This window comes from Rousettus aegyptiacus, unplaced genomic scaffold (genome assembly GCF_014176215.1).
Source record: "Rousettus aegyptiacus isolate mRouAeg1 unplaced genomic scaffold, mRouAeg1.p scaffold_m13_p_3, whole genome shotgun sequence".
NCBI classification, from domain to species: domain Eukaryota; kingdom Metazoa; phylum Chordata; class Mammalia; order Chiroptera; family Pteropodidae; genus Rousettus; species Rousettus aegyptiacus.
Window position 1 is genome coordinate 95,119,056 of NW_023416306.1, and position 12,177 is coordinate 95,131,232.

At 36.7% G+C, this 12,177-nt stretch overlaps 1 protein-coding gene across 2 annotated transcripts in view; it reads right to left on the reverse strand.

Moving 5' to 3' along the window:
• The window catches only part of MIPOL1 (mirror-image polydactyly 1), a 231,853-nt gene extending 225,073 nt beyond the window's left edge, over positions 1–6,780 (reverse strand). The window contains exon 1 of one of the 2 annotated variants that reach the window (XM_016138601.2): positions 6,591–6,780. The gene's annotated coding sequence lies outside the window, so the exon portion shown is untranslated. The remainder of the gene's footprint in view (positions 1–6,590) is intronic. The other variant, XM_016138599.2, reaches the window with a different exon arrangement.
• Between the last annotated feature and the right edge of the window lie 5,397 nt (positions 6,781–12,177).

Consider the following 12,177-nt stretch of genomic DNA (forward strand, 5'->3'; position numbering starts at 1 on the left):
TATAACTATATTATATATTATAAACACCATGCATACATATACTGACATAGAAATATGTATAAAATATTATTTAAAAAATAATAAAGTATGAAATTATACTAAGAAAATAAACAAGCAAAAAAACTCAAAACCATGTGTTTAGATAGATATACACACGTAAGGAAATAAAGAAAGGTCTGAAAATATACATTCCAGGATGCAAGTCTGTATAATAACCACTAAAAGAATGGTAAAGCATATATAATTTTCAAAATAACAGAGGAAAAATGGAATACAGAATATGAATGGATGAAATGATCCCATTACCAAATGCTCCAATTGTAAGACAAAGATGTCCCGATGGATTTTTAAAAATCCAATTCTATGTGCATATTAACCAAAAGAAGGCCGACAGAGCTATATCAAAATCAGAAAAAGGTCACAGATTGGAGAAGACTTGGGAAATATGACACCTAAATAAAGCATGGGATTTGGATTGGGTCCTAGAACAGAAAAAAAGCACCAATGGAAAAACCAGTGATATGGGGATAAAGTATATAGCTTAGTGGAGTATCGTAAATATTAATTTCTTGGTGTTGATACTTTACTGTGACTACGCATTGTGTAAACATTAGAAGCAGGGTGAAGGGTTCACAGAACTTTCTGTACTATTTTTGCAACTTTTTGTAAGTCTAAAATAATTTTAAAATAAAAAGTTTTAAAAAAAATCAGACTGAACTTTAAAACAAAAGGTATCACCAGAGATAAAAAGGGATACTTCTTAATGGGGGAGGGGGGGTGAAGTGGAGAGGTACAATTATAGGAAGATAGACAAACTATAAAGGTATATGCTTCTAACAAGATGATCTCAAATTTAATAATTAATCGATTGATTGATTGGTTGATTGATTAACAGAGCTACTAGGGAGAAAGAGAATCCACAATTACACAGAGATTTAACACACAGTAAATCGTCAGTAATTGTCAATCAAGCACACATACAAATCAGTAAGCAAAGATTTTAACAGAAGAATTTCAAAACTTCATCTAATAGATATATAAAGCATTGTACCCACTGAAAGCAGAATTCACATCACATCTCATACACACACACGGGTACTTAGGATGCATTAAAAGAAGTAATAACAATATACAAAGCAAGTACTTACCCATTTCAATGATTATTCAATTCAGAATATTTTAATGGTAATTACATGGGTGTTAACTCATTTTTTAAACTGTCCACATATATTTTATATACTTTACATGTATCATATTTCACAATAAAGTTTTTAAAAAGTTAACTGACCTATGTCATTTATATATTCATTTATTTATTTTTTCAGTTTTTCAAAACTTGTTCCACAGCAGAACTCTCAAGATATGAAGATGGAACATTGGTATGTTTTTCTTTCAACAGGATTAAAGGTTCCAGAGACATGATCCCTGTTGTACTCTTGTGGCTTCCAAAACTTATAAATCTAGGAATACTACAAAATGAAATTTATATGTAATCAAATCACTCGAATGAAGAACTGCAGATAAATAAAAGTAGATTACCTGGCTATATACATCCCAAACAGTATAAAATCTAAATTAAAAACATCTTCAATACAAGACAATATCTGAATCAGAGGTAGTCACACCAATTGTCAAAAGAATTCTATGCAAATTCGTCCCATTGGTCATCTACTTTAATGAAATCCCCAAACCAAACCAACCTCCAAAGTAGTCATCTCTTTATATTGCCAATTTTGAGATAAAACAAATACCTAGCAATTAAGTTATAACCAAAGAAAACATAATTTATAGTTAAATGGTTACTATTTCACTTTTCCCAAAGTAAAAAGAACATCCTCAGATATATTTAAGATAAAAACAGATTGTAGCTATGTTCATAAAAACTTCAGAATGAACTATTTCTCTTGTTAAAATTTTTCTAAAATCTGTAAGAGCAGTTCATTAGTTATCTATTGCCGCCTAACGAATTACCCCAAAACTCAGCAGCTTAAAACGACATGCACTTGTTATCTCATAGTTTCTGAGGAATTGGGTGTTGCTTAGCCAGATCCTTCAGTTCAGGGTCTCAGGTGTCAACCAGGGATATAGTCATTTCAAGGTTTAACTGGGACAAGTTCTTCCAACTTCACTTAGTGGCTGTTGGCAGGATTCAGTTCCTAGGGGGTTACTGAACTGAGGACTTCACTTCTTCACAGGCTTTTGGCCACTCATCTCAATTCCTGGACAGGTGAGTCTTTAAATAGGTCAACTCAAAACATGGGAACAAGCTGGCTTCATCAAAGTGGGCAAGCAAGAGAGAGTATCAGTGAAAAGTAAGTTAATCTCATAAGTGACATCTGACCACTTTGCCATATTCTTTTAGAAGTGAGCTTCTAGATCCAGTCTACCCTCAGGGGAAAGGATTACACAAGAGTGTGAATAGCAGGGTTATCTTAGAAGGTTGCCTATCACAAGTAGCATAATGGAAAAAGTGACTGGAATAACAGGAAAACTGGAATCTCGTAACAATGTGACTAAATACAATCTCTCAAGGCCTTAGTGTTTTCACTAAAAAATAATGAGAGGGTAAACCTAAATGATCTCTGGAGTCATTAAAATTTTAAGTTCTAAATTCTGTGCTTCTCTACAGTGTCTTCTGGAAAGGATTTCCAAGGATGAGAGATACTTGGTCAAACTGCATAATTTTACAAGAGTGCCGAGTTCCAGGAAGTTAACAAAGACAGGTAATAAGCCACACTCACTCTGCTCTTAGGCCTAGTGCTCTTTGCACTACAGTGCACTGCTTTTCCAATTAATGCCCTAAAACAGCCCTTTAGTCTCAAAATCCATTAAATTCTAAAGGAAGAGAGAATAATAATAGTACTAACCAGCAGCAATTCACTAATGCTATAGTTTATCTCTTTTTCTCTCATCAATCCAAAAGCTATCTTTGTAGGTGACATGCCAGATGGCATCCTCAGTCCCAGGCAGCTGGACATTATAGTAACAAAATTATTTACTGAAAGTAAAGTACAAATGCAACAGACAATAGATCATAGCAGAGAAATAGAGTCACCTTAAACAAAGTAAATAAAATTAAATGTAACCTAAATGAAGTAACTGAAAATAGAAACTACAACCAGAAAAGGCAAGAGTTGTCCCCAGTGGAATTCTGAAAGATGAAGTTCTAGAGGTAACAATGGCAGTACAATGCAAGCAATGTCTAGAGGGGTAGGTCTTCTCGGAAGTTCATGATAACACTGGACTGACAGATATATCCTTATTTATACAGAAGCATCAGTTAGGGTCTAATACCATTAAATGTAAAAATCCTATTTGTGCCTATATGAGGCCAGAAATGGGGGACTCACTTGTCGGAGAGTCCCCTCCACAGCACACGCACTTTACCAGCCATAATAATTTGTCATAACTCCAACTCAGGTTCAAGAGTGCAATGAAAACACTGTATATAAGTACAATTGTTTTGTGTGACATTTATAAAACAGCAACATATTTATACTAGCAAATTATATGTGTATATGTGTGTATATACACACGTCTATAAATGCATAACTAGATCTAGAATTTCTATATACAAAAGGTTCATAGATAGCTGTAGGTTGTTGATGATGGAAGCTGAGGCCTGGTGGTGTATCTTAACACTGTGTTTGCATAATAACAGAGTACGATGGAAAAACTCAATTATCCATATCAGAGAAAAGATCACGTTGATGGAGAGTACCCCAAAGTCTGTCATTATTATCCTATATCTAAACATATACTCAAATTCCTTCTATAAACCACTTAAAAAAAAAAGTGTTAGAAAAAATGTTAACGTAGACTGGAATAGTATTGGAAGAAAGTTTTTGATACTTTTAAAAGTTTGATACTTTTGATACTAAGTGAAATGCAGGGAGCCCAAAGTAAGGAAAGATGAATTTGGACAGCCCAGTGGGGCATTTAAAGAAGAGAGAACTTTCATCCTGGACAGGGTTGCTACAATTGAGTTTCATGGCCCAAGCCATTGACTATTACTTCCCATATCATGGGTATACTCAATCAGGTAGATACAAATTTTAATCAAACCAGTCCAAGATGAAATAGATCAAAAAACAATATCCATGACAAAGTATTACAAACAGCGTTTGATCCTTTTTTATCCTTTTTTACTCATCGTCCAGAACTGTCTTGATATTCATCCCTTCCCTAGCCTTTTATACAATATCAAAGAAGGGTTGTATCTTCTTTTCTCACTTCTTATCTCTCTTTTGTTCCCCAACTTTAAAGGAATGGGGAAAAGTAGGAGCAATTATAGTTTAGAGAAATATCAAACAGGTGTCTAATTAGTCTTGAGATAAAACTGGTAAAAACCAAAGAAAGTATATTTAGGAATTTGAAATTTAATCCCGCAATACTACAGCATACATTATTTAATACTATTATGTATTTTTATGTTTCCAATATAGTCCATTTTCCGGCATACCAGGGGCTAGCAAACTATGAAACAAGAAGGAAAGCAGAGAGGGAAAAGGGAGGATGGGAAGGCAGGCAACAAGCTGGCAGGCAAAAAAGGAAGGAAAGAAGGAAGAAAAGAAAGGAGGAAAGGAAGGAGGGAAAGAAAAAGAAAGAAGAAAAAAAGGGAAGGTGGGAAGGAAAGAAGGATAGCAAGGAAATACAACCAAGACTGTATGTTGGTTGCAAATCCTAAAATACAGACAGTTCTAGCTTCACACGACACTGCTTTAACTGAAACCCTACAAATCCAGAACTGCCTATATTTACTATCTGCCCCTTTACATAAAATTTGATGACTCCTGTAATAGAGGATATCCAAATGCCAATGAATATATGAAGTGTTAAATATTATTAGTAATTACAGAAATCAGGGAAAAACCTCAATGTGATATCACTATATACCCATCAAACTGGCTAAAATAAAAGATAATAATAAGTGTTGTAAACATTTGGAGGAACAAGAATTCTAAAACACTGCTTAAAGGAGTTAATTGACATAACTAATCTGAAAAACTATTTGGTAGTTATATCAGAAATACATATCTGCATACCCTATAACAAAGCCATTTCACCAGCAGGTATATATCCAACAGATATGTATACATACATTCACCAAAATACTTTTAAAAATATTCCTAGAAGCCCTATTGGTAATAGCCAAAAACTAAATGGAATACTATACAGCGTAAAAACAAACTACTTCTGTATAACTTGTATAAATCTCACAAGTACGATACGAAGCAAAAGTGGGACACAAAGGACTATATACTGTATGATTCTATTTATATAAAATTAATAATAGGTAGATTCATAGATGTTAAAAATAGAGACAATGATTACCTTTGGGAAGGGGGCACAAAGTGGGGTGTCTGGGATGCAAGTAATGCTTTCTTGATCCAGGCACTAGATATACTTCATGAAAATTCAATGAGCTGTACACTTATGATTCATGCACATTCTGTAGGTCTATTATCCTTTAACAATTAACACACTAAAAAGATTTCTAGAAACTATTCCTCTGAAGGAAAATCGTGTGTATCTCCCGTTGACTTTTCTGATTTGCCATTTTTACCTCTCACCAGTGAGATATCTTAATTCCGTTTACCTAATATAGAAGTCAGCTTTGTTTTAATTACTTTTCTCGGTATACTATTGCATCGGATACCCAAATGAATATGCAACTGTCATTTTAAGTTAGTTCCACACTAGATCCCTAGGAGAAACTTTGAAAAGCCAACATCTTGTGATAGTATGTTAAAACTATCTGGGGAAGAAAAAAAAACAAACCTTGGAACGTAGTTTTGTTTGGCCTATTGTTTTTGGCTTACCTTTGTCTAACCACTGTGATTTAATCTACATAAATGTTCAAAAGAGTTTTTCAAAAAGCCTGTTCTTGTGGAAAGTTTTTCTTTCTACCATTCTGCCTATGTTGTGTTTATCTAGTTCCTTCCACCCATGGAGCTTAATTCTTGTGGAAAGTTTTTCTTCTACCATCCTGCCTAATAATGCTATGTTGTGTTTATCCAGTTCCTTCCATCCATGGAGCTTAAAGTACTTCGCAAATACTGTTGGGTGGTGTCACCTTCCAGTTAAAGAAATTTGGGCCTGGAGACATTGTAAACCAAAAATATTCTAACAGTATATTTCTACAGCATGGTTCAGTGTGCCTAAAAAAAGTACTGCATCCTTTCCCGAAACTTACAAATGTGATACCTAAAATACAGAACAATTAAGTACTCTCAAGGGCACAGAATCAATCAAAGGTTGAACCAGGACCTATACCCTCTAACTCACCGTCTCCTAAAGGAAAAACAAAAACTTACACCCTTGAATAAATGCTTAACTTTGCAGTAGAAAACAGAGGAAACAGAGAAGGATGCTGAAATCATACCCAGAAAGAGGACCTGTAGACCCCCACGACGCTGACCTTCCAGGGAGCCCCATCACTCTCGGCCGCACGGGCCAACATTTACACGGTGCAGATATCGCGCGACCCCTTCGCCTTCCCCAAGGAGGCTGCGGCCGGAATTTCCAGGGCCGGTCTGTGCCTACCCCTCCGGTCCCGGGCGCCCAAACCTCCCAGCCCACTCGTTTACCTAGGATGCGCCGGGAACCGCCCTGGAGCCGACTCTGCCCGTTCGCCCAGAGTTTCTCAGGCCCAACGCGCAGCCACCGCGTCAGCCAATCGCCGCTCGCTAGGCGCGTCCCGGGGCTCCCCCGAGCGAGGAGGTGCGCGCGCCCGCAAACGACCGGGAGGGGCGAGGCGGCGGGAAGCGCCGGTGGCAGGCCGCGCGCGAGGGCCCACGGGGAACAGAGGCGGGACGGGCGCCGAGGCAGAACGCGCGCACCGGGCATGCGCGTGCCCCTCCGCGGGGCGGGGTCTGCGGGCGAGGGAGTGCGCTTGGGAAGCCCTCCGGAGTGTGGAGCAGCGGGCGGGCTCGCCAGGCTTCCGGCGCAGTGCGGGCGGAGTGCTGCCATTCGGTCCCCTGCGACTGCAGCGATCCGCGAGAGCAAACTCTTGTCAAGACAAAACCTCATCTGGTTAGAGGAGGAAACCCGCGTGGTTAAAAATGCATCTTGTGGCCTCAACTTTTAGCGTGGCCGAATCGCCACGGGAGCTGGCGGAATTGTGGTTTCCTATTTCGAGTGTGGTTTGGTGTGAGAGGGAGAGTGGGAAGGGGACGTCGGGGAGAGGTGAGAGGGGCGTGTTGCAAGTGATGGCTGAGTGAAAAGGGCCGAGGTTGGACTCCAATTAGGTGAGCAAAAAGCAGTACCTGGCTTCTGGCAAGGAATGTTTCAGACCAAAAGTTGGAGGTGGCAGGTAAACTTTTTGATTTGAGTACTAGAAAGAGATTTGGATACTTATGGTCAATATGTGGATTCTTGAAGACAAAATGTTGTTAAACCTTCCAAAATTAAAAATTTAAGTCCTCAAATCGTGTACCTCCGTACTGAAACAAGAAAGAACTGGCATACTTAATTAGCTGCTAGTAATTCAAAATGTAGTTTTCTTATTCCACAGATCAGTATTGCTTTTATAAATGTCACGTTAACTCCTTTAGACACCAAATATTTCACTTTATTCAGACACCAAGTATTTATGAGCACCTACTCTGGGCTAGTTACTCTACTGGGTGTTGGGTAATAAGCAATAAGAATGATTTTTACATATCTCCAGGTAATAGGCATACTATGAAGAGTTGGCAGTTTCCCAAGTTAGTGGTTAAAGTTAATGAAAACAACTTACACTTTAGTAGGTATAGAAAAAAGGGAATGAATCAAGAAGACATGAAAAAATTGGGTGTAAATTTGTTGGAACAAAGGTAAAATTCACAAACCGGGTGATTGTAATGAAAGGACACATTGCTTTGAAGAGTTTTGTTACAGAATAGGCTTTGTAATGCATTTTTTTTCTTTAATTCAATGAAAGCCTGAAACATTTATGGACAAAGTACCGTAAAGACAAAAAGAAAGAGTGGTATAGTTGGTCAGAGTAGGTGGAAGGGCACTCCAATCAGGAGGAATGACATATAAAAATGTTTAGGACCAACTCAAATTATGTGTAAAAGAAAAGAAAGAAAGTTGCTTTTCTTAGCTAAGGAATAACAAGAAATAAAAGGGAATAATGACCACAGCATTGAGAAAATTCAAACAAAATAATGAATTTATAGATTAAATTTAGAGAAAGTGGTTATAGTATATTGTTCTTTGGGTAAAGGTACATAACTCTAGCTTTTTAAAGCTCATTACCTGTGTGCTGAAAGTCTCTAAGGTAAAGAGAAAACAGGTTTTCTTTTCTTGGTAACTTGTTTTTTCCTTCTGCTTTTTTTATTCAATGAGGCCTTTTCTCCCTAATTCTTCCTCCGATTTACCTGAGGTAATTCTCTTTTGTAGTCTATTTTATTATTATTATTCAGTTATAGCTGACATTCAATATTATTAGTTACAGGTGTACAGCACAGTGGTTTGACGTTTATATAATTTATAAAGTGATCCCCCAATAAGTCTAGTACCCACCTGGCACCATACATAACTATTAGAATATTATTGACTATACTGTCAATGCTATATTTATATTCCTGTGACTCTTTTATAACTGCCAAATGGCAACCATCAATTTGTTCTCTGTATTTATGAGTCCATTTCTGTTTTGTTTGTTTTTCAAATTTCACATGTAAGTGAAATCATAATGGTATTTGTCTTCTGAGGTAACTACTTAATGCTCTTTTCCTGAACTTTTCAGACCACAATAGATAATTGTTCCCAACCCCCTTCCACCATCACCTTCATATATATATATACTTTTCTTCATTCTCTATCCTACTAACAGTGGACAGTCTACAAGAAATGAAAGAGACCAGTTAGAGGTTTCTTTTCTCTTTTCAAGCTAATGATCAAGGAGGAGGGTAGTGGTTTGTTGTCTATGCCCTCATCCCTCCTATAAGTTGGGCTTTTGCAAAAATATGGATAAGGATGAGAGGAAAAAGTAAATGAACTCTTTCGCTACAAGAGGTAAAAGAATGTCAGATGGTGAATACTCTAAAGCAGGCGTCCCCAACCTCTAGGCCATGGACCACTATCGGTCTGTGATTTGTTACAAACCTGGACCACACAGCAGGAAGTGAGCACCAGGTGAGTCAGTGAAGCTTCATCTGTGTTTGCAGCCACTCCCCAGCTCTAGCTTCACCACCTCAGCTACATCTCAGATCATCAGGCATTAGATTCTCATAGGAGCACCAGTCTCTGGTGCCAAAAAGGTTGGGGGCTGCTAACATAAAATCTATAAATATTATCAGCCACCAACAAAGTGCCAGGCACTTGAATCAGTTTTAGAAATAAAATGATGATAAAAATTATATACACAAGTAGCTGAGAATGCCATGTATATTAGTTGGGGTTCCCTAGAGAAAGAGAAATAAGATTTTGTATATATATATTTTATGGTAAGGGATATCATTTTAATTTGCAATTCTCTGATGAGCATTTTTCATATGCTTATTTGCCATCTATATATCTTCATTAATGAGATGTATGTTCAGATCTTCTATGCAGTTTTTATTGTTTGGCCCTTAATTGTGTTGTGTTCTCATTACTTTAAGATTTCTTTGCATGTTTTAGATACATATCCTTTATTGGATTTATGTTTTGCAAATATTGTCTCCTAGTCTATGGCTAGTCTTTTTTTTATTTTCTTAACAAACAGCAGAAATTTTTAATTTTAATGAATTCCAACATCCCAATTTTTTCTTTCATGGATTGTGTTTTTGAAGTATTTTCAAAGTCATCACCAAACCCAAGGTCACCTAGAATTTCACCTATATTATATTCTAGGAGATTAATCACTTTGGATTTTACATTTAGATCTATGATCCATTTTAAGTTAATTTTCATGAAAGGTAGACAGTCTGTGCCTAGATTTATTTTTTGCATATGGATGTCCAGATGTTCCAGTACCTCTGATGAAAAAACTATCTTTTCTCCATTGACTTACCATTGTTCCTTTGTCAAAGATCACTTGGCTCTATTTGTGTGTGTCTATTTCTGAGTTTTCTGTTCTGTTCAATTGACCAATTTATCTGCTGGTTTTCATTTGTTTGTTTGTTTGTTTGTTTGTTTTTACCATTACCAAACTGTCTTGATTCTCACTCTGTAGTAGTCTTGAAGGTGGGTAGTATCAGTCTTCTGACTTTGTTCTTTTCTTTCAATATTGTGTTGGCTGTTTGGGGTCTTTTGCCTCTTCATATAAACTTTATAACCAGTTTATCAGTAGCCATACACACACATACACAAAAACTTGATTGGGTTTTAATTGGGATTGTACTGCATCTACAGATCAAGTTGGGAAGAACTGATATCTTGACAATATAGAGCCTTATTTACATTTGACCCTTGAACAGCATGGGTTTGAAATGGATGGGTCCACTTACACATGAATTTTTTTCAATGAATATACAGTGGGCCTCTGTATCACCAGGTTTTTCATCTGCAGATTCAACCAGCTGTATATATGGAGAGTCAACTTCAGCTATATACAGATTTTTAACTGTGTCAAGGGTTGGTGCTCTTAACCTTTAAATTGTTAAAGGGTCAACTGTACATGTAATATCTCTTCATTTGTTTATATCTTCTTTAGTATTTTTCATCAGAGTTTTGTAGTTTTCCTCATATACGTCTTGTTCACATTAAGATTTATACCAATTGTTTTTGTTCTAATGTAAATGTTATTGTCTTGTTAATTTTAGATTCCAGTTATTCATTTCTGATATATAAGAAAAGAATTAACCTTGTGTCTTACAACTTTGCTCTATTCACTTATTAATTTGTAGATTTTCTTTGTTGCTTTAAAAAAAAAAATTTTGATGTAGATAGTCATGTCACCTGCAAACAAAGACAGTTTTATTTCTTCCTACTCAATTTATATATTTCCATGATTCACTTTCAGTTATCACATAAGTAATATTTTAAAAACTGAGTTTAATCCTCTCCTGACCTCAGCATACATTTCTCTGTCCTCCACCATTCCCTTTCTTATGCACCTAATAACAGAACTTCAAAATACATAAAGCAAAATTTGTTAAACTGCAGAGAGAGATCCGGAATTAATATATTAATCTTCAATTAATAAATTTTAATGAGAGATTTCAAAGTCATCTCAATAATCGATAGAACAGGCAGACATAAAATCAGTAAGGGTATATAAGGTTTGATCAACACTTATCAACCTATGTACCTATTTCTAGAACTCTCCACCTATCAACAGCAGAATAGACATTCAGGTCTACATGAGATATTTACCAAGACCAAAATCTACACCATGAAAGAAATATGAGTTAACTTAAAAGGATTCAAATCAGGAATGATAGCAGCAATAGGGCTGAATAGGCAGCTCCAGACCTTCCTCCCATGTCACACAAATTTAACAACAATATATCGACCAGGTACTTTTGTGGGAAATCCAGAAATCAGTTAACTAGGTTCTTGCACCCAAGGCGAGTATGAAACCAACTGTATAAAAGCACAATAGGAAAACTTGTAGCACTCACCTGCAAGTAACCCACCCCACAGCATGATGTGATTGGAAAGAAACCTTCAATTTTCACCTTCTCCTTGGGGATAGAAAGGAGTGGAATATATGGCCAATACTCTGACTTTTCAGGGCTTCGCTTGAGGGATTGGTTTCTATCTTGCCTGAATCTAAGCACTGAAAGGAATGGGTGGCGAGTTTGGGGCTATTGAGAACATTAAAGACAATCATTATGCACCAGAGCCCACAGTACCACAGACAGAAGCTAAGTGAAAGTACAGTATCACAGATTACTACAGCATCAGAGAGGCCACAGTATTGCAGACAGATGCCAGGGGGAGATCCTTAATAGAAACTGGAAAACCTCTTCAATTGTTAGGTTACATGCACAAACTAAAGAGGTCATATCCCCAGATGGGGCTTAAGCAGTATCCAGAATCTCTAGCTAGTCTGGAGAAAATCTTGCCTGTACAAAACAAGACCATAAAACTGGGAGAAGTGGATGATTTTTCAAATGCTGAATTACAAACAAGATAAAAGACATACAAAGAAGTGAGGAAACGTGGCCTATCGAAAACAAAAAATGAAATCTCCTGATACCTACCCTAAAGAAACATATATGAATTCAGAATAGCCATCATATGGCCACTCAATGAATT